Genomic DNA, 27,734 nt, shown 5'->3' with positions numbered 1-27,734 from the left:
CATTTACTTCCCACGTACCTTTCCTCACAAAGTTACTGGAGGATGTGCATCACCAAAATAAGAGGAAGACAAGAGGGAAGGAAAAGCAGCTCTAACCCAGGAGAGGTCAAGGGAACTGGGGATGAGAGTGAAGGATGAGCCCAGGATGATAGCCCAGTCCAGACGGGAGCAAGGTGACTCCAGAGAGGGGCACACTGAGGGCTGTCATCACTAGACACTTGCTGCCATTAAACCTGAGGACAGAGTGACCGGGTCAGCAGGGCCCAGGTCCTTCCTGTGTTCCTTTTCCTGACCACGGGCTGACGGCTCTGTAGAGACCTCTCCCGTCCGCCCTCCCCCAGCTGCCTGGTACTCCTTCCCTCTAGAGATAACCACCACCCTGCCTTGTGTTGCTTGTTTTCCTACTTTTTAGTATCCTCATGTATGTATGTGTCCCTATACACTGTACTGTTTGGTTTTGAAAACCAAGCAGCAAGCACAAACCTAGCTGTGTAACGAAAGGGAGACAGCACTTCTAGTCAATGAAGGTCCCAAGGGAAGGTAAGTTGAGCCACGTCTCCAGGAGAAGTCTGGCTTTAGGTTCCATGAAGTTATTCTGGGGAAGTTGATGGGCAAGGCCACGAGTGGATCCAAGGAGAAATGGGGGTCCTCCCCCTCAGGATCTCTGACGGTGCTGTGGTGTACAACCACGTACTAGGTGCCCAGCAGGAAAGTTGGGGGGGGGCACAGGCACCTCTGCATTTCCTTCTTTTTAGCTCACGGGGGCCTGTCCCCAGTGCGCAGGAATAGGTCAAAGCAGAATGCTGCCGGGGAGTGAAATGAGTCCTCTGCTGATGTAGGTGGCAGAGCAGGGCTGCCATCAGCCTGCTTTGTGCTTGCTGCTTGGTTTTCAAAACCAAACAAAAAGTAGGAAAACGAGCGACACAAGGCAGGGCGGTGGTTGTCTCTAGAGGGAAGGAGTACCAGGCAGCTGGGGGAGGGCAGAGGGGAGAGATCTCTACGGAGCTGCTATTGTCCCATTTCTTAAACTGGGGGGTGGGCATGTGGGTGGTTATTATTCTCTATACTCTATTCCAGTTACTAAACCTTCTTCTGTATTTAGGATACATCTTGCCATTTAAAAAATGATTTGGGTCATAGATTATATTACAAATCCCACTGAATCTGTACCATTTGTCTCTGCTGTCCCCCTAAACAGCGGTAGACAGAACCCAGTCATCACCATCCCTTTCATGTGCCCCGAGACAGCAGTCACAGAAATGCAATTCTAGAAGACACTCTGCCAACAGAAACAAACAGAAACAGGACCCTCTGTAATTAGCTTTCATGTACAGCCATAATGAGAAATACCCTAGTGCTCCTCTACCAGTGGGATCCCCGCGCACCCGACGGGCTTCTGAGACAAACTCAAGTGTCTAACAGAAGCGACTGTGCTCCCCGTTTCCCCGACATGTTTCAGTCTTGTTTGAACAGGCTGCCAATTCCAAAATAAATGCCCCCACCAACAGGTCCACTTTCCCAGCATGATTCAGATGAAACGGCAGGGAGGTTTACCATTAACTACTGACCCAGGTTTGGTAGATTTCCTTAAATGCTACAGATGCCCTGTTCACCCCGCCATGACTAGAAGTCATTATCCTAGAAAGGCATTTGGCTATTCAATTTCACAATGCCACTCCAGCAGAAAAACTCTTTCCAAATTCTCACCTTCCCTTCTCTGTCCAGTCAAAGAAAGAAACAGAGTACTCCAGCTTTCACAGAGGACAAAAGAGGCCGCAGCCCAAGCCTCTCGCTGTTCAGCCATCTATCTGAGACACGGCCTTCCTTCCCGACTGCCACTGATTTTGTTCCTTCTTGTGAGAATCACCTGGAGGTACAGATGGAGAAGATCAAAACCAACCAGGCTCTGATTCAAGTGAGGGCATCGATTCCACTCGCCCAGGTAATAAAGTGAAACAGCTGGCTAAATTATACGACCACAAATGGATTCACACCTCCGACTTGTCTCAAAGATTGTCAGAACCAGAATCTTCAGAAGGAATCATTCTTTCCCACGCTCAAACTGCCTCCGCTTGAAACAAGATTGCTCCTTTGTGAATAAGCTCACCTCCAGAGTGAATCGAGATGTGGCCGCAGTGCTCCTTTTCATCAGCTGTTTCAGATAAAGTCATGGCCATCAGTAATGTATCTTCTCCTAGACCCGAGCTTCCCAACCTTGGCTGCACATTGGAATCACCTGGAGCTTTAAAACTACTGGGCCTGGGTCCCACTGATTTACCGGGTCAGGGGTGTGGCCTGGACTCCTTGAAAAGCTCCGCAGGTGATTGTAATGTGCAGCCAAGGGTGAGAACTACGGGTCTATTAGAGAATATAATGGTGACCAATTTCTTCCTGTCAAAAATAGAAGCTAACATTTCCTAAAACCCATCACTGCTGTAACAAAGTGTGGATGCTTTTACCTGCCAGGCAACACAGCTCAGGGACCAGGCGTCAGGCTACCTGGGTTTGACTACTCGCTGTGTCACTTACCGGCTGAGTATTCTTGGGCAATTTATATAACTGCCCTGTGCCTCAGTCTCCTCATTTGTGAAATGGGCTGATATTAGTACCCAGACCTCACATGATGGTGGGTATTAAATTAGTTGATGTTTACAGAATGCTTACAATGCTAGTTGTGACACAGAACATGCCTTAGAAATGTTGGTTAAATAAAACACCCAGCCAGTTTCTGTCAAGGCCCCGAGAGAGTGAAGTAAGTCAGAAAGAGAAAAACAAATATCGTATATTAATGCACATATGTGGAACCTAGAAAAATGGTACAGATGAACCGGTTTGCAGGACAGAAACAGAGATACAGATTTAGAGAACAAACGTATGGACACCAAGGGGGGAAAGTGGCGGGGTAGGGGTGGTGGTGTGATGAATTGGGAGATTGGGATTGACATATATACACTAATATGTATAAAATGGATAACTAATAAGAACCTGCTGTATAAAAAAATAAATAAAATAAAATTTTAAAATTAAAAAAATAAAAAGGCCCCAAGAGAAACTAAAAAAGAAACTGTCTGTTAACTGAAATAATTTGGAATCAGATAAAACTTTCCTCGGGATGCCAATTGCACGTTTAGGGGACAAAAATTCCTCAAGTTTTCTGCACTACCTCTTACTTTTATAATGGAACTTTATCCAGCTCTGGCAAAAGGGGCATTTTTGAGGTCCGAGAGGGAACTTTAACATAACATGGCAACATTCTTTCTTGCCGTGTCCACCCTTCTCTTCATCATTTCAGACATCCATGTCTTTGTTAATAAACTGGTGTGAAATCTGAGCGCTGTATTTGCAGGAATTGGCAAGAAAGGCTTTAGAATTCCAAGTTTTTCTTTTCAAAAGGAATACGTCCCTGCCTCACTCAGGAGATAACGGAGTAGTTTTTCAAAGGGTCCTCTGCACTGTTGTAGGAAACAGAGGTCCCTGAATTCCGCTAACTTTAATTTTTTTAAAAGCTGTATGCCAAGCACCATGCACAGAAATCCATTACTTCTAAAAGATATTTAAAACAGGAGATCAAGACTGAATACAGTCTTGAAATGTATGTGTGAACAGATACTGGGCTGCACGAGCTTTTCAACTACACGAATAAATACAAAATAGTATTTGAGGAAAGATATTTTCATACATGCAGCTCCTAAATACAGAGGAAGCCCGATGGTAAACATTTGAGTCTCGCCCACTGTCTTCCACTAATAATAAAACTGGTTCATCAAGGCAGCGCAAAAATGCTGCAGAAAGGTTGTGTGAAGAGAAAGCTCCAAATAATATTCACCAGCAACACTTCAAACACATTCGCTAATGCTTTCATTCAAGAACCAATACTTAAATTCTCTAATGCCATGAAGTAGCTTCTTAAAAATAATAAAAACTCATTTTGAAACATGCAGATTATTAACCAGACACTGCTGAGAGTGTGTGTAAACAGGGCCAACATTTCTACAGGGCAATTTGGCACTGGGAATCAAAAGCATTGACAGACTGTATATCCTCTGACCCAGGATTCAGCTTCTAAGGATTTATCCTTGGGAATTAACTGGACACACATGTAAAAATGCACTTGCAAGGAAGGTTATCACGTTGTTCAATAGCAGAAAAGCGTGCAAAAGTATCATAGAGCACTGGTTATCTACAGAATGGTTTACTCATACAATGGAGTCTTGGGGCACAGAAATGTTTTGAGCTAAACGGAAAAATACCTGCAATAAAGTTAGCAAAAGGAGGTGGTTAAATTATTTGAGTAGCAGGACTCCATTTTTGTAGAAAATAAAGAAACAAATCATAGGAAAAAAACATGGATGTACCTAGAGATTATCATACTAAGCGAAGTAAGTCAGAAAGAGAAAGACAAATACCATCTGACATCACTTATATGTGGAATCTAAAATATGACACAAATGAACTTATCTATGAAACAGAAAGAGACTCACAGACATAGAGAACAGACTTGTGGTTGCCAAGGGGTAAGGTGGGTGGGGGAGGGAAGGATTGGGAGTTTGGGATTAGCAGATGCAAACTATTACATATAGGATGGATAAACAACAAGGTCCTACCGTATAGCACAGGGAACTATATTCAGTATCCTGGGATAAACCATAATGGAAAAGAATATGAAAAAGCATATATATATATGTATAAAAACTGAGTCCCTTTGCTGTACAGCAGAAATTAATACAACATTGTAAATCAACTATACTTCAGTAAAATTAAAAAAAAAAAAGAAATTCTCTGCAAATTCAAAACAAAAGTATGAAAGGCTGCACACCAAAATGTTGAAGGAAGTTATCTCTGATTAATGGGATTGTGGGAATTTTTCTTTGGGGGAGTAATTTCTAATTATTTTATTATGTATGGCTTTACAATTAAATAAATGAATAGATTGTGAAAAAATAAAAATAAAATGTAATAAAGACATATTGAATAAAATACATATAATAGAGAAGAGAGCAGACCACTTTTTAACTTTTCCCCCATTTCACAAGAGCTCTATATGACAAGCCTGAGGAAGAATACCTAGGAAAGGAAAATATCACATGGCTCTTATCCACTACGAAATGGACAGAAAAGAAAGGCAGCTGGACTGAACATTTCAAACCAAATACTATCTTCTAACGTTATATACTTGATACAAGTCCCTTTTCAGATATATGATTTGCAAAAATTTCTCCCATTCTGTGGGCTATGACAACCTGCTTTTTTACTTATCACACTGCGTCTGATTGCATCATTAGATATATATATCATTGTATTCTCTACTACTCCCCGGCTCAAGTAGTGCAGCCGGCTTTCCCATTGCTTGGTCTCAACTCAGGACCTTACCATGCTCTTACCTCAGCCTGAAATGCTTCTAGAACACATGGCCTGGGCCCTCACACTGGATTCTGCTGTTGGGGTGCTCAGCAGTCAAGTTTTTCTGGAATGTTAGGCTCTCAAGACCCTAACTGTGATAAATGCTAACAATTCAGTTACCCTCGCTTTGTTCTCTTTAAATGGCATCTCAAGAACTCTCCTGGGGGTGTGAATTGCCTATAAGAAACATATGTTTAAAGGAACTAAAAGCTTAGTGTCCTCTACTTACTTTGACATATTTCTTTTTTTTTTCATTTTTATTGGAGTCTAGTTGATTTACAGTGTTGTGTTAGTTTCAGGTATACAGCAAAGTGATTCAGTTTGCTGTACAAATTCAGTGATTCAGTGGATATACACGTATCCACTCTTTTTTAGATTCTTTTCCCATATAGGTCATTACAGAGTACTGAGTAGAGTTCCCTGTGCTATACAGTAGGTACTTATTAGTTATCTATTTTATATACATAGTAGTGTGTATATGTCAATCCCAGTCTCCCAATTTGTCCCCCCCCCCACTTTGACTTATTTCTTACAACTCTCTGCCCTCTTCATCTTCTTCCCCTTTGCTTTATTTCTCCAATTCTCCCACATTTTCCTACAGGCTGGGATCCTTCCTCACCAGGGACCAGGAAGCTAAGTCAGGGAAGATTCAGGTAATGCCAGAATTTAGGGATGCCTGGGAAGCAAAAAGATAGAGCTTTGAAGCCATTCAAGACTCACATGGTAATCTTAATTCCAAGTCAGATTTGCCTTCTCCTCTTTCTCTTTTTCTCTCAAGGCTAAAATTAGACCGGAAACCAGTCTGTCTGTAGACACTAAGCATGGTCATGGTTTGGTTTCTGCAGGGTCAGCAAGCGAACCCTAAAGATTGTTGAGCAGTTCAATGATCAGTGTTCACGCCTCATGTGTCGGAACATGAACTTACAGAATTGTAGAGTTGAATGTGGCCTTCTCAATTTTACAGGTAAATGTTACTGAAAGTGTGATAGCTCAGCCGCATTGCTTGGGTACAAATTCTTGGGTCCCACCATGGACCTTCTGAACCAGAAGCTTTGGGGTGGGAGTCCGGGTATCTGCACGTTTACAAGCTCTCCATGTGCTTAAGGCTAACCTAGGGGAAAACTATTATTACAGAGTAAGAAACCGAAGCACAGTGAGGATATAATTGTTTCTCTTCACAAAACTAGAGGGGGGAAAAAAAGGCAGTTGTTCTAAGTGAGACATCCAAATAAACGTACATTATTTTCCCGTTTCAAGATCTACAAATATTGTACCCACGGGTCTCTGGATTATCTTTCACTCCTAGCGATCTTTTCCTTTTTCCATCACTATACTTGGAGAAACTGCGGCAACCAAGACAGAGCAGCCCAATGCAGTCTCTAGAGCATGAAGAAGCGTTTAATTCAAACCCTTTTTACAAATCACTGCATTAATGAAATTCATCATACACAGGAGTTCGGGGATGTCGACTGCATGCAAATCACATTTAACAAGCTAAAGAGCCGACTTCTACATTAGCTCCCAGAACATCGGAGCAGCCAACAGTAGAATAGGAATTTGACTACGCATAAGTCTATGAGAAGAACTGCAGCTCCTTATCTTATTTTCTCAGGCTGTCCTACTCTGTATCCACACCAAGACTCAGAGAGGAGTTCTGAACAGTAGGTGGTTCTATCTCAAGAAAAAAGCTGGGTTCCCAAAAGATCATTTCTAAGTCATTTGAAACCTGGACACATTTCCTCATACAAACAATGTTATAAATGGTCTTAGATGTCTAAGTACAATAGATTTACAATAAAACTGATACTATAAAAAACCTAATCATTTAAAAATGCTTCCATGAAGCAAAAAAAAAAAAAGTTTCAAGCTCCAATTTAGGTGCATCTTCACAAAGGGAGCTTCTCTAGTGACAGTGGCTCCTGAGTGTGGAGTCACAGCAGTAGCTTCTGGTGTGGCACAAAGGTTGGGGGCAGGTATCTTTTGTTGCATTCATCACTTCCAGGTTGCAGACTGCCAATATTATGAACTTCTGATTCAGAATCCCAGGGCCCAAAGACCTCACTTTAACACATCAGCTACTACACTTGAAAACTTTGAATTAATACCTTGAAGAAGGTTGTAGCTCTGGCTCTTGTAGGTACCAAGAGCAAAGTCAAGTGATGCTTTATCTTGCCCATTTTCCTGCTACCCCTTCTCCTCCTCAGTTGGGCTAGGTGCTGCTTCTTTGTAATTACATTCTCCATTTATTACTGATTTTTCTGAAACATTCCTATATTTCCTTTTTAAAAAGTTTAAACACATAATAAGATACTGATATTTTTAAGAAACATTTTCAAAACCCCATACCCGTTAGCTGTTGCTCCCAAGTCCCCAAGTTCCCCCTCAACTCTAAGCAAATACGAATCTACTTTCTGTCTTTATAGATTTGCCTATTCTGGACATTTTATAGAATAATACAATGCATGGTCTTTGATTACTGGCTTTTTTTTCACTTAGCATAATGTTTTCAAGGTTTGTCCATGTTGTAGCTTGAATCGGTACTGGATTCCTTTTAACTGCCAAATAATATTCCCGTGTGTGTGTGTGTAATATTTTATTTATCTGTTCATCAGTTGATGGACATTTAGGTTGTTTCCACTATTTGGCTATTATGAATAATGCTGCTATGAACTCCTGTGTACAAGTTTTTGTGTGGAAGTACGTTTTCCTTTCTCCTGGGTATATGTATATGAGTGGAATTGCCTAATCACACCGTAACTCTATGTTTAGTGTTTAAGGAACTGCCAGACTGTTTTCCAAAGCGACTGCACCATTTTACATTCCCACCAGCAATGTATGAGGGTTCCAATTTTTCCACATACTTGCCAACACTTCGTATTTCTGGTTTTTTATTATAGACATTCTAGTGGGTGTGAAGTGGTATCTTAGTGTAATTTTGATTTGCGTTTTCCTAATGATTAGTGATCTCAAGCCCTTTTCATGTACTTATTGGCCTTTTGGATATCTGCTTTGGAGTCTTGCCCATTTTTAAATTGTATTATTTGCCTTTTTTGTTATTAACTTGTAAGAGTTATTCATATATACTTGATACAAGTCCCTTTTCAGATATATGATTTGCAAAAATTTCTCCCATTCTGTGGGCTATGACAACCTGCTTTTTTACTTATAACACTGTGTCTGATTGCATCACTAGATACATATATCATTGTATTCTCTACTACTCCCCAGCTCAAGTAGTGCAGCCGGCTTTCCCATTGCCTGGTCCCAACTCAGGACCTTACCATGCTCTTACCTCAGCCTGAAATGCTTCTAGAACACATGGCCTGGGCCCTCACTTCATTCAGTCCTCTGCTCCAATGGGACCACCTCAGAGAGGCCTTCCCAAAATTGCCACTCCCCCATCCACCTCTCTATTCCCTTACCCCTCCTTTATATAAGTGCTATGAAAATATATCAGGAATTGATATTTGTTTGTCAGAACCTTGTATTTGTTTGCCTTTCTTTGATTACTGGTTAACACGAATGTTTTCTTAAACATTTATTGCCAGCCATATGTATATTTATATTTCTTCTTTTGTAAACATCCTCTTCATGACTTTGGTGATTTTTCTATGGACAGATCTGTCTTTCTTGTTCATTTTTAGGAATATTACCCCTTTGTCTACTGTCTATAATTTTCCCAGCTGTATTTTCCTTATTTATTCACAGCGTTTGCCATATAAGAGTTCTTCATTTTTATGTAGACAGTCTACTAGTCTTTACATTTATTCATTGCTTTTGGTGCCTTATTTCTCAAGAATAAGCAAAAGTGATTAGGTTTTATATTTCAGCTACTTTTCATATAAATCCCTTTGCCAGACCCTCCTATCATTTCTCATTCAGAAAGCATGTTCATCACACCACCCACTCAAGAAACTTGGTTTTCCTCTCTCCTCAGCTCTCATCCTTCATCCCAGCAACCAGAAGATCTGCTTTCATTTCACTGAAAGCATTCGGCTCAAAATGCTTTCAAAACTCTACTGTGGGAGATGATTACATTCATACCCCCAACAAGTCACACCTCCCTTGTGTAGGGTCCCCTCCTCCCACAATGCCTCTGGGCTTGGCGATGTGATTTGCAGTGGTAAGTGTGACTCTGGCAAATGTTATGTAGATCGAGGTGTAAAGAGTGCAGGTGCGTTATTACTGGGAACTCTACGGCTAAGATATGAAAAAGCTTGGGCTGGCCTCCTGGAGGATGGGACAGAATATGGAGATAATACCTATTGTTATTAGAAAGAACACAGAGCAGCTTTCCTGCTAATTAGAAAAAAAAAACATCCTTTTTAGTTAGAAATTAGCCAAATTCAATCAGGCAATAAGTCTATGACACTTGCTGGCTGCAAAGACAAGAGAAATGCGGCTTGGAAAACACAAAAACATCGCTAAATTATACTTTCTTGAGCTTCCTATTTATAGGTCGGCAAAAAGTAAGATTCCACTCTTAGCCGGGCTGGACAGACATGACAGAAAGAGCATAATATCTCTGGAAGTGACAAACAGCTGGCAGACCTTAAGAGCTTCCCTTACAAGAGGGAAGAAACAGAACAAAGGGCCAAAGAAGAGAAGGGCAGCCAGTAAGCCTTAAGTGAGGTGCTTTTCACAAGTGGGCCTTCCATTTCTGTGCTTTACAAAAAGAGAAGGTAGGGGGTTGGGGAGAAAAACAAGATCAAGGGAAACTTAAGACCCTTTGTTCGCTTAGGCTTCCCAGCTGGGTACACAGCTCACCCAAATATCTATCCTCTCCTGCTGTTACTAAAAATACATGGAATAGCTCTTCCAGGAGGAAAATGGTCACATGTCACCAAGGAGACAGGAAGACATTCATGATATAGTTTTTAAAATGATTTTGGAATCCAAGCAATGCTCAGTTCCTCTCTCTGGACCCTGCCAAGAGGGTAATGAAAGCTCTTGCCTAAAGAGAGAAAGAATTCAGAGAGAAATTTGCCTGTTCGCATCTGATACTGGGAATCAGCTGAAATCTAAAGTGCCTTAAAATGAGCTCGTTGTGAAGGCAGACATTCTGGCATGAAAACTAGAGAAGGCTGCCACCAAAATAAATGCACATTGTCTTGCACCAACTGCTACTAGAAAGAGAGTTCAAGGATTCTAGCAGAAAAGGGAATGTAGGATTGATGAGAAATGGAGCATGAGAGTGAGTGCTGGTGGCAGAAATGTAAAACCAAATCATTTTCAAATGAAGGGCATTTCTCAGAAAATTGGAAGACAAAGCTCTTTTTCTGTGGTATGCAACATGGAAAAGATATGATGCATGTTTTTCTTACAAGCCTCACGCAGTTGCTTTTCTTTGAACAGTGCCCTTTGCTTGCTTCCTGCTTCCAAGAAAATGTAGGACAAGCTAATAACGAGCACCACAAAATGAGGGACACCATTAAAGCTGATTGCAATTCATCTCCACATCTCCAGTACTTGATTGACTCAAATGAGACAGGCTATTTGTGCCTTGTTCCCATTACTTACTCATTTTCATAATGCTTATTGTCTTTGAATTCACCATTAATATTCCATTTTATATTTGGTCATTTTATTCACCTTCTTCCCCATATGGAGTACTTAAAATTCTTATATATGTGCTTGATTCACCTTCAAGAGAGGGTAAAAAGGTGGAGGCTCCCCTAACATTTCCAAACAGGGATTTTTTTTCAGCGTAGAGCTCAGGTAAAGAGAATTGGATAAGTCATTAATCAAAATCCTCGCTTCCTGACCACTCATCATGGCCTTCTTGTTTATTTGTGTTTATTATATTAACATGCACGCGCACACACACACACGCACACGCGCGCACACACACGCACACAAACCCACTACTTAACACGGAAACTAGAACATGGACAATAACATATCTTTCTATGTGGCCATCCCTGTCCCCTCCCCACGCCTCCCTCCTCCCAAGGTAACCACTATCTGCAATCTCATGTTGAACGTTGATATATTTCGATCATGTAATCTTCAGGGACTTACTTTCATTTATTATATTTATAAGATTCATCCATAGTGTTCTATATTGCAGTAGTTCATTCATTTTGACTGCTGTATGTTACTCATTGTGTGAATCAGGGAAAGGAGGAATTAAAATCTAGAGTATCAATGCTCTGTTGCATTAATTTACTCTATGTTCTTTACTCCTTGAACAAATGCTACACTAAGCCTCAGATGTTTTAAAACAACTGACCATATAAAACAAGTTGCTACTGTTTTAATTGTGCTTCATAGCTAATCTCTTCACCCTCATTTCTTTTTCTTTTTCTTTTTTTTTTTTTTTTTTGTATTTTCCAGGATTGAATGCTCATGGTGTATTTATTCTACACTGGGTTTCCTTGAAGATTAGTGATATGAGAACTGGTTCAGATCAGGGCTGTTGATACAAAACTAGTCTATTATGATACTAATCAGATCAGACTCACTCCTAAATTCTCATTTATTCAATACTTCGAGGGACCTCATGGCCAGATACTCCTATAAAAGGAAGAGTGACACCAAGCTGAACATTCCTTTCCATCAAGGCTCTAACAGAGGGGGGAAATTTTCTTTTAATTCTACAATCCCAATACAAGAAGTACTTTTCAGCATCTTAGACCCAGAGGTGACTTCCTGGTAGATGAAGAGGAAAGGGAAGTAGAGGGACAGATCATGCAAAGGCACAGAGGTGGGAGAGTATCACGTGATCAGGGACCTTTAAGCACAGTGGCAAGGAAGTCAGAGGTCAAATCTCAGAGAATCTTGAGCCTTATCCCAAGGTAACTGGGAGCCACTGACACATTTCACACAGAGGAGGGATAGGATCAGACTTACTACAGCAGAAAGTAGGCTGCATTGGAGACTGGGCTGTAGGTAAACGTATTTGGAAATTAGTCTAGGACCCAGGCAATAAATGATGTGGATCTGGACTGAGGCAGCCACATAGATCATGGATGCAGGAAGGGAAGACATGGATTTTGAAAAGAAAAACAAAAACACAGACACAAAAGAAAATGAGCTTAACATACAAACTGGTGGTCCAAAAGCAACTGTAGTACAACTGTTTCACATGCCATGCCTAAAAGAATGCAACCACACTCACAGGAAGACAAAAACCTCCTTATCATATTGCTTCAGTCCCAAGAAAGCCTCCAAATATCGGTGAAGTGGGTTTTTGTAAATTACCAGGTATCTTTATTTGAAGTTATGCTCACAGAACACAACTGAAATTTTCTTATAACACGTAAGTCTTGCCACCATCCATAAAAGAGAAAATGATGCCCAGTTGGAAGCCTAGCCTGATTTTTCAACATACAGTTGATGCTCGTTATTTTTAGCAGTTATGTTCTGTTAAGTCTCCACAAACACTGAATTTAACAAATACTGACCTACTGCTCCTAGTGGAAATACAGAGTTCGGTTCCTGAGAACTTTGGGTCACAACAATTTTAATAACCAATCAACACATAACTTCGTTTTATGTGTGTTTCTGTTCAAAGACACTTATTTAATATATACTGTTGGTACACTAACATTAACTCATGGCCAAAATCACTACAGCTCATGCCTGAAGGAAGTTTATCTAACACACATATTTTCTCTGTAAGGCACATCACAGCCTTCTTACACTTTGGCAACTCTAGTCAGCACTTCAGCACTACACTTGGGGGCCATTTTTAAACAGTAAAGTCACCAACAAAAAGCACAAAAATGAGAACAAAGTGGCACTTAGTAGACTGCGGACAGGACATTTGTTTATACTATACTAGCTGAAACAAGGCAGAGCTTTGGTTCCTTCAGCCTCCAATGGGAATATGTGTGTCAGGTGACTCAAACTTTTTGCAACTCTGCATGTCTGTGAATGACTGTAAAAGCACTGCGAGTATTGATTTTGGGGTTACAAATGGATTTTAGCAAAGATTCGAAAATACAGAATCCATGAAAAATGAGGGTTGACTGTATCTCCAAGAGATCATTCTCTGCCTTAAGGCATCAACAGGTACTTTAGTAGGCAGGCAGAAGGAGTCAGTAACAATGCCAAATCTTTAGTTATGTGCTTTCCCCCAGTGAGTTCAAAAGTGTCTCTTTAGACATCATATCAAAAGGACCCCTTTGTTCATCTCCTGTGAGCCTGGAAAACCCCAGTTATAAATCAGTTTTCAAATGTGAGAAAAATCAAAGCTTTGGAGAATTAAGAAAGATGTTCTTATTTCAGAAAAAGAAAAATGAGAAGAACCAGGAATAAGTTCTACATGTCCTGATTCCTCAACAAATTGTTCGTCTTCTACATTAGTGCTTCTTGAACTTTACTGTGCTTATGAATCCCCTGGGACTCTTGTGGATAATGTAAATTTTGATTCAGGAGGTCTGAATTCTTCATTTCTAACAACTCCCAGATTATGCCAAGGCTGCACATACTTTGAGCAGCAAAATTCCTTTCTATTCAAATTCATCAGCCCCAACATGGACCTACCTCCAATAGGCGACTATTAGATAAAAAAAAAGAAACAAGCACTTCAGTTTAAGATTATGTATTAGATACTAAAAAGTAACTAAGCTTTCAGAATATCAGCAGTTCCACATGTAAAATGGTCTAAACAATGCCATTCAATTTCCTAGCTAAGTCTATCAGTGTTGTAGAGAAATTAAAACAGAGTATGTTACGATCTCAATATTGCTTTCCAAATAAGACCTCAGATTTGAGAGTATTTTTCTCTTCTTCCAATGGACCATTAGCAGCATTAAGAAAGTAAAGGAACAATCATCTGAAAGGTACAGAATGCTTCATCTGCTGGCAGCTGACATAAGTGGGCAAAGCACCACTTGACCATTTTAACATGCAGATAAGGGCTAGGATTATTAGGAAGCTGTTATCTGCAGATAAAGGCACTTGCTTCTCCTTGCCTTTGAGCTCTTACCCCCAGATACACACTATCAATCAAAGATGACTTTGTGAAATAAAGGGCAGTAGAAGTGCATATCCGGTGACCTGTCATCGTGGAAGGAAATCTGGCACCAAAGAGCCTGTGAACAGAGCAGTTTGATGCAAAAGCCCCAGTGGAAATTTGGCTTCCAAGATAGAATTCAGAGGAACATTCGTCTCCCACAAAGGTTTGCAGAGCTGCAAAAATAACAACAAAGCAGATAAAAAGAATAGTGCGTTCACTGGTGCTTCAGAGGGGCAGACATTTGTGGAAGGCAGAGAGTAAGAAATGCCTTTGGGAGGCTCAAGACTGATCCTTCCAGGCTACTGATTCCGGCTTGATAGTTTGTGTTTAACAAGTTAAAAATTTAAAGTTCCATTTGAGACCAAGCATAGGGTTCTCCACCATTAAGCAAGTCTGATTTTCCATGCCACTTGAAAACTATCCAGTCGTCTTTTTTCTTTAAACAAGTTTCTTTCGGCACACATGGCAACAGTTGCAGCTAAGAAGAAAAAATTACTGTCTTCAATTGACTATGTATCACTAATGTGACACCGGTTTTGCTGTATTTTTAAACTTGACAAGACAAAGACAAAATGCAGATAATTATACTTCAATGAGCAAATCTCAGCTCAAGCTCTCAGCTCAGAACATACGTAAGAGAGTTCTATGAAAGTTGATATTTAAAGAAAGGGGGGGGGATGACTATAGGAATCTAATGCACAAGGGATGAAGATTAGATATTACGAGGAGTGTATTTGAAATACCAGACACATTAGAAAAAGTCCTCATATATATTCCCATACAAATTTATGTTTGCTTCACTCAAAACCATGGTAGGGGGCTTCCCTGGTGGTGCAGTGGTTGAGAATCTGCCTGCCAATGCAGGGGACACGGGTTCGAGCCCTGGTCTGGGAAGATCCCACATGCCGCGGAGCAACTGGGCCTGTGAGCCACAACTACTGAGCCTGCGCGTCTGGAGCCTGTGCTCCACAACAAGAGAGGCCGCGATAGCGAGAGGCCCGCGCACCGCGATGAAGAGTGGCCCCCGTTTGCCGCAACTAGAGAAAGCCCTCGCACAGAAACGAAGACCCAACACAGCCAAAAAATGTAAATAAATAAATTCCCTCTGAAATACCTGGTGGTTTCTGTTCAAAAAACAAAAACAAAAAAACAATACATTAAAAAAAAAAAAACCATGGTAGGAAGGAAATGCAAAGAAAGGCTACTATTTTCTGATATTAACCAGAAATTCTTCAAGCAAACAGAGGGACAAAAAGGTCTATTTGTCCCATGAATCCCACTTCTAGGAATCTACACTACGGAGACATCTCCAATACAAAAATAATTATGCACAGGATTACTCATTGCAATATTGCTGCAATTACAACATATTGGAAACAATCTAAATATCAATATACAGGTGAGTAGTTAAATAAACTATGATACAGCCATGCAGCAGAGTACTATGCTACCATAGAAAAGAACCAGGGAGATCTCTATGAACTGATATGGAATGGTTTGCAGGATAAACTATTAAGCGAAAAGGCAAAATGCAAAAAAATGTATCTATGATATGCTACCCTTCATGTAAGAAAAAGGGATATAAGAAAACACTCATGTAGCTTCTCATTTGTGCAAAAGAAATGCAGTAAGGTAAACCAGAAATTAAAGAAGTTGGTTATCTAATGGGGTGGATGGGAAGGGATGGAAAAGGGGGCAATGGGAGGGGATGGTAGGGATGAGGACGGACTAACACTTGTGAGTTCACCCTTTTGTGTAGCCCCGATTCTGAGAACCATGGTAATGTTTAACATACCAAAAATATAAATAGATAATTAAAATCAACCAGGATGTGTGTGTTTTAGGGGAAGAGAGCAAAATGGAATACAAACACTAACAATAGAACCCAATTGTATCACAAGTGAATAATGTAACCACACTGAAGAGGATGAGGAAAAAAATAATTAGCCTTAGTAACTGGAAAAGAGTATCTTCACTTGAAACTGTAAATTAAGACAAAAAAGAACGGTACCTAGAATTATACTCTAGCTAGTAAATGTGTTTCGCACAAGCGTTTGGGTTAGAAATTCTCAAACTACTTTTGTGTATACTAGGATTAAGGAAGTCAGTAAATATATTTACATATATTATACATAATGAGAGCCAGGTTTCTCATCATCAGAGAAAGAAGGCTAGAATGAACCATGGATTAGAATCAGAGGTATGAGTATGAGCTCATGATTTGATAATAGATAGATAGACAGATAGAACAGACAGACAAAAGAACGAAAGGAGACAGACACAGACACATGTGTTTGCATGGTTAGTATATTTACATATATGTCCTAACCCCTGGCAGGGCCGAGAAGCAATAACATTCCAGTACCATAGGAGTACACCTAGGGCCCAGGCCTAACTTCTAAATACCATTCTGCAATAAAAGGAAACAAGAAAGGGTGGGGACAGAAAAAAGATTTACAGAAATATTGGCCAGAATTTTCCAAGTGTTGTGCAAACAATAAGCCTGCATATTCAAGAAGCTCAACAAACCCCAAGCAAAACATGAAGAAAAGTACACCAAATCAAATTGCTCAAAACTAACAATAAAGAAAAAAATCTTAAAAACTGCCAGAGAAAACAGAAATATTACATATAAAGGAACAAAGAAAAGAATGACATATTTCTTATTAGAAATAATACAAGCAGGACAACAGATGAGCAACATCTTTAAAATACAGAAATTTTAAAGCTATCAACGTAGAATTCTATACCAGTGAAGATAACTTTCAAAAACAAAGGTTAAATAAGTAATTCTTCAGACATACAAAAGCTGAAAGAATTCATCACCAGCAAATCTGTACCATGAAAAATGTTGGAATAAGTACTTCAGGAAGAAAGAAAATTATACCAGAGGGAAATATGGATCTACATTAAGGAATGAAACGTAACAGAAATAAACACTTGGGTAAATATAAGATTTCTCTTCTTATTTAAATTTCTTTAAAACATAATTGTTTAAACAAAAATAATGTAGTGTGGTGTTTAAAACATACATAAAATAAAATGTATAAAATAATAGAAGAAAGGCTAGAAATGGAGAAATGGAAGTACTGTATACTATTGCAAACTTCTTATAATATAAGTGAGGTGGTAAACTATCACTTGAAGGTATACCATGATAAGTTAAAGATGTATATTATGAGCCCTAAAGCAGCCAATAAAATCACAAAACAAAGAATTATAGCTAATAAGCCAACAGATGAGATAAGACAGAATCATAAGAAATAATCAAAAGTAAGGCAAAATGGGGGAATAAAGAAGAGGTGGGACAAATAGAAAACCCTGCAATATAATAGATTTAAGCCTAATCATATGAATAATCATACTAAATGTAAGTAGTCTAAACACCCCAATAAAAAGGGAGAGATTGTCCATTTGGATAAAAAAGCAAGACCCAACTATATGCTGAATACAAGATACACACTTTACATATAAAGGCACAAATAGGTTAAAAGTAAAAGAATAGAAATATATATATCATACAAACACTAGTCAAGAGAGAACTGGAGTAGCTATATTAATATCAGACAAAGTACATTTCAGAGCAAAGACTATTACTAGGGATAAAAAATGTCCATCTCATAATGAAAAAGGGCTCAATTTATCACAAGGACACTTAAGAACAGATCGTCAAAATACATGAAGCAAAACTGATAGACCTTCAAGAAGAATTAGACAAATCCAGAATTGAGATTTCAAAAAGAATATTTCAATTGATAGAACAAGTACTGAGAAAACTAGTTAAGGATAAATTTGACCATTATCAATGTTGACATACATAGAACATTCCACACAAGAGAAAAATACATATTTTCTAGCACACATGGAACATTTGCCAAGACCACATTCTGGGCTATTAAACAACTCTCAATAAATTTAAAATGGATTCAAGTCATATCAAGTATGTTCTTCCCACAAAGAAATTAATTTAGAAATCAATAAGAGAAAGATCTCTGGAAAAATTCCAACTATTTGGAAACAAAATAACACACTTCTAAATCACCCATGGGTTAAAGAAAAAAGTCAAAAGAGAAGTTAGAAAGAATTTTGAACTGAATGAAGATGAAAAGACAACATATTAAAAATTTGGGAATGCAGCTAAAACAGTATTTAGGGGAAAAGTTATAGCATTCAATGCCCATATTAGAAAGGAAGAAAGATCTCAAATCCATGACTTCATCTTCTATCTTAAGAAACTGGGAAAAAATTGAACCCAAAGCCAGTAGAAGACAAGAAATAAGATCAGAGCCAAAATCAATAAAATAAGAAAAATTTAAAAAGCAACAGAGAAAAATCTATAAAACAAAAAACTTGCCCTTTGAGAAGATCAATAAAGTTGATAAACCTCTAGCAGACTGATCTGGAAAAAGAGAGAGTAGATACAAATTACAACATAAAGACTGGAAAAGGAAACATCACTACATATTCTACAAATATTGAAAGCATAATCAGGGAATATTATTAAAAGCTTTATGCTAATAAATCTGATAACCGAGATGAAATGGACTAATTCCTTGAAAGATTCAAACCATCACAGCTCACTCAAGAAAAATTACATAACCTGAATAGATTTATATCTTTTAAAGAAATTGAATTTATAGTTTAAAACCTTCCCATAAAGAAAACTCCAGGCCCAGATGGCCTCACTGGTGAAATCTATCAAATATTTAAGGAGGAATTAATACCAATTCTGTACAATCACTTACAGAAAATGGAATAAAAGGAAGAACAACTAGGAGGACTAATACCGCTTGATTTCAAGAATTATTATAAAGCTTCAGCTGGAGTAAGTATAGACCAACAGATGGATCACAATAGAGAGTATAGACATAGACCCATACATATATAGAGAATTGATTTTCAACAAGGGTGCAAAGTCAGTTTAGTAGAAAAAAGAGTCTTTTCAATAAATGATGTTGGAACAGTTGGATATCCATATGCAAAAATATATATAAATGAACTTGGATCCACACTTTGTATTATACAAAAAAATCAAATCAAAATTGATTATAGACCTGAATATAGAACATGAAAGTATAAATCATCTGGAAGAAAACACAGGAGAAAACTTTTGTGACCTTGGGTTAGGCAAAGATTTCTTAGATATGAAACCAAACACATGATCCTTAGAGGAATAAACTGATAAATAGGACTTCATCAAGATCAAAAACTTAAGCTCTTTCAAAGACATTGTTAAGAGAATGAAAAATGAGCCACAGACTGGGAGAAAATATTTGTAATTCACATTGTCTAATAAAGGACTTGTATCCAAAAAATATAAAGAGCTCGTAATATTCAATTTTAAGAAAATAACCCTTCAAAAAATAATGGGAAAAATATTTGAATAGACACTTCACCAAAGAATATATGTAGATGCAAATAAGCACATGAAAAAATGCTCAACATTATTAATCACTAGGGAAATACAAATTAAAACTGCAATGAGATACCACTACACATCTATTAAAATATACACAAATTTTAAAACTTACCGTGTTGGTGAGGATATGGAGAAACTGGAACTATAGGTGTGAATGTAAAACACTACAACCAATTTGGAGACCAGTTTGGCAGTTTCTAGAAAAGTTAAACAGATACCTACCATATGATACAGCCATTCCACTCCTAGGTATTTACCCAAGAGAAATGAAAGCATATGTCCACAGAAACACTTGTACATAAATATACATAGCAGCTTTACTGCTAACTGCCAAAAATTGGAAAAAACACAAATATCTGTCCATCAACAAACAAATGAGTAAACAAACTGAGATACAACCTTTTAACGAAAAACTACTCAGGAATAAAAATGAATAAATTTGAAATGAAATATGAAATGAAATGAAATTAAAAATGAAAGGAAATAAATGCACATTAAAATATAGATAAATCTCAAAATAATTGTGCTGAGTGAAAAAAGCCAGACAGAAAAGTACATACTGTATGTTCCAAGAATATAAAATTCTGGAAAATGCAAATTATAGTAATGGAAAACAGATCAGTAGTTGCCTGGGAATGGGGAATGGGAAGTGGCATGATAAATATGCTCACTTTCTTAATTGCAGTTATAGTTTCCCAGGTATATACATATGCCAAAATTTATTTATTTTTATATTTTTTTAATTGGGGTATAGTTGTTTCACAATGCTGTTAGTTTCTAATGTACAGCCAAGTGAATCAGGTATATGTTTCTAGTGTACAGCCAAGTGAATCAGCTATATGTATACATATATCCCCTCTCTTTTGGATTTCCTTCCCATTTAGGTCACCACAGAGCACTGAGTAGAGTTCCCTGTGCTATATAGCAGGTTCTCATTAGTTACCTATTTTATACATATTGGTGTATATATGTCAATCCCCATCTCCCAATTCATCCCACCCCCCATCCCCCCTTGGTGTTCATACGTTTGTTCTCTACGTCTGTGTCTCTACTTCTGCTTTGCAAACAGGTTCATCTGTACCATTTTTCTAGATTCCGCGTATACGTGTTAATATAGGATATTAGTTTTTCTCTTTCTGTCTTACTTCACTCTGTATGACAGTCTCTAGGTCCATCCACATCACTACAAATGACCCAATTTCGTTCCTTTTTATGCATATGCCAAAATTTAAATTGTACTCTTTAAATATGTTCAGTTTACTATATGTCAATTATATCTCAATAAAACTGTTAAAAACAATCAAGCAAACAAAATCCTACTTTTTATTTCCATGTTTATTTCATGCCACCCACCACTGGAATATAAACTCCTTTAAGAGCAATGAGTATGTCAGACATTCATGTCCAGGCTAACAGACATGAACCATTCCCAATGCCCATGACATTGTAAAACTAAGGAGAAATTTCCTTTGAAATTAAAAGACAGTATTTATTAGGAAACTTTGATCAATGACTCAAGTAGCAAAGACTAACAACTTTATGCAATTAACAGTGATGACCTTAATACAATAAAGTAACATTTTAACCCAGCTCAGGAGGTGTGAGACAATTAGGAAAAAATGGGCGAGGGGGTCATGAAAGTGCTGGAGAAAAGGAGAATCCAGACCAGACCAGAAGTTCTCAGCCATAATGCCTTAGGACTACGACCAGTCGGGGCACAGAGAAGTAAATGGGCATTTATGCCAACATACTCTATAGCATTATAGCTATAGATGAATTTACTTTTTATTTTATCAAATTCATAATTTATATGGCTCCTACCTCATAAATTAGAAAGGAATGACAAATTAGGTAATCTGCAACAATAACAAAATGGATGGATAGCTTTAGTCTATGAACACTCTTATAAAACAATAAAACACCACTAACAGAAAAAAGGCCAGATAAAAGAACAGACAATTCGTGAAATACAAATAGATCTTTAAAGTGTCACCTTACAATTAAATCTATATATAATTTACCATTTTTTAAATCTATAAATTCCAAATTTTTAAAAATCTCTGTCAATGGCAAGAGTGTGCTGTAATTGACATTTTCTTATACAATTAGCAGGGGGATCTTGGCAAACATCCTTTCTGAAAGCTCTTCTAGCAAAAGTTTTCAATATTTAAAAACATTCATACTTAATTCTACCATAAGTAAATTAGCTTAAGCAAGTAATGAAATGTAAAGCAAAGGATGTAAATGCAAAGCTACTAATCACAATCTTCTATTAGTGAAAAATTAGAAACAACCTATAAATGCAACAGCAGGGAACTGCTAAATAAATGAACCTCAGGATTCATTCATGGCCATTTAATGCTAAAATGAACCTCAGGATTCATTCATGGCCATTTAATGCTATTTTTAACCTCAGGAAAAATTCATGGCCATTTAATGCTATTTTTAAAGGATTTTTTAAAACATGGGAAAATTCTGATTGAACGAAAAATATCAGGACACAAATCTGTTTGGAACAGCATGACTCCAAATCTGTCTCACGCCTCCAGATTTTGAAAGTTTTGCACTGCTCTCTAAGTACTTTCACCAAATTGTGATCTCTTAGTGGCTCATTGCCAATCGTATGGCTAACCAACTAAAGGCCTGAGCATCACCAAACGAAACTTCTGAACTGAGAAAATCCAATCCATCCTTCTAATGCTAAGCTGGCGTCAGCCTGGGGGTTAAATAACCACAAATCCGTTGACAAAACACTCTCCCTGTCAAGAGGGACAGTAAAAGTTGGCGGGTAGAGAAGAGTAAAAAAGCAGTGAAGAAAAGTAGGGGCAAATGGGGAATTCAAATGCTCGAGATTTTTGTCCATACTCTAGTCCATTATCAAGAATAATCTGGGGGACTTCCCTGGTGGCGCAGTGATTAAGAATCCGCCTGCCAATGCAGGGGACACAGGTTTGATCCCTGGTCCGGGAAGATCCCAAATGCCGCAGAATAACTAAGCCCGCGAGCCACAACTACTGAAGCCTGCACGCCTAGAGCCCGTGCTCCGCAGCAAGAGAAGCCACCGCAGTGAGAAGCCCACGCACCGCAATGAAGAGTAGCCCCCGCTCGCCACAACTAAAAGAAAGCCCGCGCGCAGCAACGAAGACCCAACGCAGCCAAAAATAAAACAAATAAATAAATAAATTTATTTTAAAAAGGAAAAAAAAAAGAATAATCTGGGACCATTCTATTAATGCCTTCTTTCAAACAAAGATAAGGTCATTCCAAAGTATCACTTCTTTTAGACAAGACACTCACTCTTGGAACTCAACTGCCAGTGGGTAAGATGGCACCTTGGGCTAAGAGGCCGAGGAAGAAGGGACTGAGGACAAACGTCCCCACAGAAAAATCTTCTTTTCTTAGCATTTGAAATGTTGTTCCCAAAGAGTCCTGATTTTCTCAAGTTGGAAGACTGTTTTCATCCTGAGTGTTCTGAAATACTAAGGTTACCATAAGAGATGACAAAAATGATCCCAAGATTACATGGTGGAATTGGCAGAATCATTCAACATGACTTCTTTCTCCAGCAATTCTTGATTGGCGCATAAGACCAAGAAAGGAAAACCAGCAAACACAGCATTTTAAATTTGTGGGTACATTATTTTTTTCCTTTTCACAGAGTATCATTTCAGTACTGTTGATAGTTTGCCTAAAACAAACCCACACATAAAACCAGCAAGATTCCTATGGTTATTCTGAGCCATAGCCTATAGTATTAAAATATAGTTAAATATAGTTAAATGTTGCAATGCTCCAATCCTTACCTCATTTTTTGTTATTATACAAGAATTGTTACATTCTCATTATAGCACAAAAATATGAACATAAATCAAGAGTAACTGCTCATACCACCTTTCCACCTCACTTTTCCGTGTTTCTCTTTTGAGACACATTGATAAACTCCCCATGAAACCTGGAATATGAATAGCACCTTTACTAGAAAGGGAACTAAAGGGGGAAAGAGAAAACACCAGCCAAGCTCTCACACTCACTTATCACTCCAAGTCGCATCTCAAATCATTTCCCAAATTCCAATTACAGCAATTAGTGGTCAAGGCAAAGCTCCCCCTCTAAGGATGTGGTTCAGCAAAATAAGCAAGGGTTTTCCATTCACTTGACCCCAGAAAACTGCTACTACTTACCGAGGTTGAATTCAACCACCAAAGTAACCAACATCCTGGAAATTATCCTCTAGGAGAGAAGTACATTTTCTGTGTCTGCTTTCAAATACCCAGTTTTATTTTAACCTGCATGAACCAAAAGAAATGCCCTAGAAAGTGCAAAGGGAATCCAGAAATTTGTAGACAATAAAACTCGGTACTTTAGGATAGAGGCTAACACAGGTTTTCTGTTTTACGATGCAGCAACTATCCTCTAAGCCAGTCTTTCAGAGGTCTAAAAGTGACCCGCCCCCCCACCCCCACCCCCCGCCCTGCCACCAGTAAAAATAAAGCGTCCACTAGATTCATCTTAAATAGAGTGAAATTCAGAACTCAGCCCATGGGCATTATCCTTCATGAATTACCATATACATTCTACCTATCAGTCACAAGCTACCCATTAGTACTTGAATTACTTTGTCTCCTTCTGCCCTGGAGCATAATATCATTTGATAAGTGTATATTTGAAGCTACAGAATTAAAATTTAAACGTATTAAACATGATTATAGTGGTGGTTGCAACTATACACATTAGTCACAACTGTACAACTGTACACATTAGTCAAAATTCACCAAGTCTTACACTTAAAATTGGCGAATTTTATTGCATATATATATAATCTTTCCAACAATATCACAATATCAATCATATTAGAGCTCCATGGAACATGAATGTGAACTGATAATTCACTCCTAAAACATGGAAATGACAGTGACTGGGGAAGAAACAGAGGGAAAGAAAAAAACTTATTTATACTACAGCAGGATTTCTCAGCCTCACCACTACTGACATTTTGGGCCAGATGCTTCTTTGTTATGGGAGAGTAATCCTGGGCATTTTGTAGGATGTTTAACAGCATTACTGGCCTCCACCCACTGCATGCCAGTTGCATCTTCCCCCTTTGATTGTGACAACCGAAAACATTTCCAGACATTGCCAAGTGTCCCCTGGTAGCAAAACCACCCCCTGGTTGAGAACCTCTGCATTAGGTTCTTATAACAAGATCTATTATGTAAATTCAGCTAAAGCCAGTGGTGAAAAGTAACAATCCCAGAGAAAGAAAAAAAATGGAGAATGTTGATGATTTAGGAGTTATACAGGACACTTTCAAATACAGGAAATCAATACAATCAATGCCTTCCTCCACAGCTAATGAACTCAGGTAAATCTGGAGACATCTCAAGTACACTTTTCCAGGAGTTGTCGTTAAACTTACGTGTTAGGTTTCATAGCCATAAATCATCACCATAGACCAACTCTCTCAATAACTTCATAAATTGGTCATTTGTTCTAGTGGAACACGAAGGAATTAAAAGAACTGATTATACACTTTGAGGACAGAATGCAAATAAGCCCCAGACTTTTAATAAACTGACGTTTTAAAACTCAAGTCCTTAAATTCAACACTTAGTCACATTAAAAGAAAAATTGATACCTCCTCTGCCTACAAATTAAACTAAATATATGCATATTAAATGGCCATATGTGAGACAGACTGTGAGTAAATAGCTAGTTTGATCTGTTCACCTCCTAATACATGAGATAATAGCTTAAAAGAAATAAACTGTTTAATAATTTCACATTTGGAAATATATTCCAAGGAAATAACCCCCAAAAGAAGTTAGATCACAAATATTCAAAGCATTGCTGATATCAGTTATTGCACAACTCCCAATGCTGCAAACTAAGGCAAAGAAATAGACATAATGCTTTACCAGACACACAGGTGATGGTTGAAAGAAACCTGAGTTTCTAGTCCAATGCCTGCTCTCCAAAGCACTGAGGGGACCTGAAGGTAGTAAAGAGGGCTCACTGGGCATTTTCAGAACTTTTTTAAAAAGTGCCTAGGCCAAGGCTCTAGGTAGTGCTGCTAAGCTGCAAGGTTCAGAAAAACAAAGAAACAAGCACAGATGAATAAATGACCTGGTTAACCATGACATATTTTTGTATTATATACAAATTATTATTTGTATGCAAATACTATATACAAATATATTGTATATAAATGCGAGCAATTACATTTATAAAAACATTCTTAAAAGTATAATTTGTTAGTCAAAAAATCTTTCAGATCACAGAAGTTAGGGAAAAAAATAAGATGCCTTTTTATGGGGAAATGAAATACGGCCCCAGAATTGATACAAGAATGTGCAACAAACATATTGAACTATACACTTTCTCATTATTAACCAAGGGAACACAAATTAAAGCACCATGATATTATTAAATATCCAGCAGATTGGAAAAATATTGAGAAGTTTAAGAAGATCAAGTGCTGGAGAAGATGTGAAATATTTAGAATTCTCACCAACTTACAACCACTTTTAAAAACAGTTTATTTTGTTTGGTTTGGTTTGGTTTATTTTATTTTTTTACACTCCACATATGAGTGAAAACCAGAGGGGAAGTGGGGTGGTGGGAGGGTGAAATGGGAGTGGGTCAACCCTACTGTGATGGCTGGAAGCTAAGCTTTTAGTGGTGAGTACACTGTAGTATATACCGAAGTTGAAATACAAATTTATACACATAAAACTTATATAAAATATTATAAACCAATGTTACTTCAATTTTTTTTAAAGTTAGCAGTATCTTTTAAGCTAAAGATTCACCTACATCTTCACAAATGTTCAACAGGAAACGGAGTATTCATAGCAGCATTATTCATAAAAGCAAAGTGGGGACCACCCAAATGTCATACAGTGGTATATATGGTATAGTCACACAGTGAAATACTATACAGCAATGAAAAAGAACAAATGTAACCCCAAAGCAGCAACATGGATGGATCTCATACAACATTAAGTGAAAGAAGTCACAGAATACATAGAGTATTATTCAATTTACATAATGTTTAAAGACAGGCAAAACCAAAAGAAAGAGAAGACAGATGGTAAAGCTATTAAGAAAAGCAAGGGGGGATTTCCCTGGTGGTCCAGTGGTTAAGACTCTGCACTCCCAATGCAGGGGGCCTGGGTTCAATCCCTGCTCAGTGAACTAGATCCCTCATGCCACAACTAAGAGCCCGCACGCAGCAACTAAGATCCTGCATGCCGCAACTAAGACCTGGCACAGAGAGAGAGAGAGAGAGAGAAGAAGGAAGGGAGGAAGGGAGGAAGGGAGGAAGGGAGGAAGGGAGGGAGGGCAGAAGGAAGAAAGAAAGAAAAGCAAGGTGGTGGTAAATACGCCTGTACAGAGTTTCCCTACAGAGGTGAGGGGGACAGAGGGAGACATATCAATAATAAAGACGGTCCCTCAAGAGGCTTCTGGGGATACTGACAATGTTCTATTTCTTAACCTGGGAGGTTAACTACAATAAGTATCAGCTTTTTAATGACTCTAAACTGTACATAAGTACTTTCATAGTCCTTTATGTTTCTCTCACAATGTAAAGGCTTTATTTTTCAAACACAAAGCAATACACACAACAATTTTGACATATACAAGTCCACATCTGAATAACATTAACTGGAGAAAGTGGAACTCAGTGTGTTTAAGATGATTACAATTGCATAGATCAGGGGTCTCCCACACCCCTCAGCCCCCCGGGGCCGCACAGCAGGAGGTGACTGGTGGGTGAGCAAGCGAAGCTTCATCTGCTGTGCCCCATCGCTCACATTACCGCCTGAACCATCCCCCCTATCGCTCACATTAACGCCTGAACCATCCCCCACCCCCACCCCCCCCACCGTCCATGGAAAAATTGTCTTCCATGAAACTGGTCCCCGGTGCCAAAAAGGTTGGGGACCGCTG

At 38.5% G+C, this 27,734-nt stretch overlaps 1 protein-coding gene and 1 long non-coding RNA gene across 2 annotated transcripts in view; one reads left to right on the top strand and one right to left on the bottom strand.

Annotated features, from left to right (window-relative positions):
- The window catches only part of TSPAN7 (tetraspanin 7), a 140,741-nt gene that overhangs the window by 88,197 nt on the left and 24,810 nt on the right, over positions 1-27,734 (bottom strand). The gene's annotated exons all lie outside the window — the stretch shown is intronic.
- Positions 163-27,108, top strand: LOC309621208. Its single transcript, XR_014239822.1, has 2 exons — positions 163-20,585; positions 20,620-27,108. It is a non-coding gene; the product is annotated as an uncharacterized lncRNA (long non-coding RNA).

Source organism: Balaenoptera borealis (assembly GCF_965194805.1).
Source record: "Balaenoptera borealis genome assembly, chromosome: X".
NCBI lineage: Eukaryota > Metazoa > Chordata > Mammalia > Artiodactyla > Balaenopteridae > Balaenoptera > Balaenoptera borealis.
The sequence above is the reverse complement of the archived record's forward strand: the minus strand, read 5'-3'. Positions and strand labels throughout refer to the sequence as shown.